Source organism: Chrysochloris asiatica, unplaced genomic scaffold (genome assembly GCF_000296735.1).
Source record: "Chrysochloris asiatica unplaced genomic scaffold, ChrAsi1.0 scaffold00154, whole genome shotgun sequence".
Lineage (NCBI taxonomy): Eukaryota > Metazoa > Chordata > Mammalia > Afrosoricida > Chrysochloridae > Chrysochloris > Chrysochloris asiatica.
In genome coordinates this window covers 5,173,846-5,176,540 of record NW_006408672.1, presented here as the reverse complement: position 1 = coordinate 5,176,540, position 2,695 = coordinate 5,173,846, and the positions used below count along the sequence as shown (strand labels likewise).

Below are 2,695 nucleotides of genomic sequence, written 5' to 3'. Positions count from 1 at the left end.
CTCAGAAATCCTATACAGGGCCGCTGTGAGTCGGAACCTACTCAATGGCACTTAACAACAATAACAATAACAAAATCCACCTAATTGAAATATAAAATTCAATGGCTTTTAGTGTATCACAAAGTTCTGCAACCACATTCTAATTTTAGAACAATTTCATTACCGTTAAAAGAAACTCACTACCCATAAGTAATCAATTACCTCTACAGGGTTTCTGAGGAGCAGCTGGTGGATTTGAACTGTTAACCTTTTGTCTAGTGGCCCAATTCTTATCCTATAGCACCACATCAGCTACTACTAGGGAGTAATTCCCTCATTTAACTCCCTTGGTCCAGAGGAACCACTAGCATACTTTGTCTCTCTACATCTTTTCCTATTTAAACAGTTCATATAAATGAAATCACACAGTATATGGTTTTTGTGACTGGTTCCTTACACTTTTCATAATGCTTTTATGGTTCATCCATGTTTTAAAGTGTATTGGTACTTTATTCCCTTTGTTGCTGAAAAATATTCTATTGTATGGGTATATCTCACTTTGTTCACCCATTCACCCTTTGATAGACATTTTAGTGCTTTCTTCCTTTTTTTTTTGCTGTTATAAATAATGCTACTTTTGTGTACAGATTTTCATGTGGCCATGTTTTTATTTCTCTTGGGTATATACCTAGAAGTTCAATTTCTAAGTTACATGGTAACTCTATGTTTAACTTTTTGAGGAACTGCCAGACTGGGTTCCAAATCACTATTTTACATTCCTACCAGCAGTATCCTGGTGTGGTGCTGTGGGATAAAGCACTGGATGGCAGGGTCGGTTTGAACCACAAGGTCGGTGGTTCAAACTTACCAGCTGCTCCTTGGAAATCCTATACAGAGTCACTATTACTTGGAACCAACTTGATGGCACTTAACAACAACAAAAAAATCCCCAGCAGTGTTGCAAGATCAGAGCTGAGTTTTGAAGATTAACCTGTGAGCTTCTTTCTTTACGCAGCAAGAGTTCAGATCTCACTGAGTACCTTGGCCCTTTACTTACGATGAACAACAGCAGTAGCTTAACATTTCTACGCTGTACCTTGGGGGAGAAAAAGGAGCTCTGGTAGTGTAGTGGTTATGAATTGGGCTGCTAACCTCAGGGTCAGAAGTTTGAAACTACGAGTGGCTCCGCAAGAGAAAGATGAGGCTTTCTGCTCTCGTAAAGATTTACAGCCTCGGAAACCCTGTACAGGGTCCCTATGAGTCGGAATCGACTCCACGGCATATAACCACCACCTTGGGGAGAAAAGCATCTTCCCTTAGAACTGGCATATGTAGCCAATGAGTTGATACCCACTAGCCCAGGGTACAAGGCATACAGCAGGTGCTCAGTCAGTACAGAAAACTGCATGGTTGGTTGTTAGCAGGAAAACAAAAAAGGTGAGAAAAACACGTGGTATGGTGCTGTAGGATAAACACTGCACTGCTAACCACAAGGTCAGCAGTTCAGACCCACCAGTCACTCCTCAGAAACTCTATACAGGGTCACTATGCATTGGCACTGATTCGATGGCACTTCACAACAGCAACAATGTACAAAACCGTCTTCATTCTCCATTTCCAGAACATGACAGGTCTAACAACAAATTTTTGGATGAGGAAAAAACTCCCTTCCCTTGTCTGCCCCCAACTCATTCAGGGAGCATCAAGTCCTTCCCAGATCCTTCCCTGAAATTACAGGATGAAGACTGTTGCGAATACCTTCCAAGCAGGAGACCACACACATAAGCAGATAAGCAAAGTAGTATTTGGCCAGAACTTATTTTCCTTTAAGATACTGAAGAACTGGAGTCTCCCCACACATGTGTTCCAGAAAAGAAAGACTTATTGTCCATTTCACTTCCTGTTCCTTTACTATGAGAAACAGTCATCCTTGAAGTCTTAAAATCAATTGTAAAAGCAGAATCAAGCAACACTTGTTAAGTGCCATTGAGTCTGTTCCGACCCATAACGTTTCCAAGGAGGGGCGGGTGAGCTTGAACCGCAGACCTTGCAATTCAAACAGCTTTGCAGTCTGGTGCTTTATTCCACAGGGCCACACCAGGACCACGAACCAAAAACTGGGTTACTGCAGGGACTCATGAGCACCAGACCTAATTTGAGAACTGGTATGAAGACGTCACCATAACCCCCTTCCCCTGCCTGAACCCCTCAGGTTGTTTAACAACACATGCTAGTGCATGGCTATTTAGCACAACCCTGGATTCTGTCATTATCAATCAACTGCTGAGACGAACCTGGCGGGAAATTGAGAATTTCTGAAATTTAAGGAAAGTAGATTGAGAGGTAGGGAGCAACAGGAAGTATTTAGAAAATAAGAGGATGGTTTATATAAAATTATATTAAGACCATAACTTCCCTAAGTACTCCCTTTTGAAAGGTGGCAGTTTATTATTGGTCAGCTCCTAGCACCATACGGGGATAAAATTATTGAAATACTTTTTAGAAGATGAATAATCAACTCATGACACCCCTTCTCAAGAGCAGAAATGAAGAAACACACACGACCCCTTCAAGGCCGCGGCCGCTCACCATTCGCGAAGCTCTGGAACAAGGAGAAGGCCAGTATCCACATGCCCCTGCCGCTGCCCGGCCTCCTGCGACGCGCCCGCCCAGCCCCGCGCGCTGCGCCCGGCTCCGTTCGCCACCTGCCCGCGGC

General features: G+C 43.3%; 1 pseudogene; it reads left to right on the top strand.

The window, feature by feature from the left end:
* Nucleotides 1-2,485: 2,485 nt before the first annotated feature.
* The window catches only part of LOC102822495, an 18,661-nt pseudogene continuing 18,451 nt past the window's right edge, over nt 2,486-2,695 (top strand).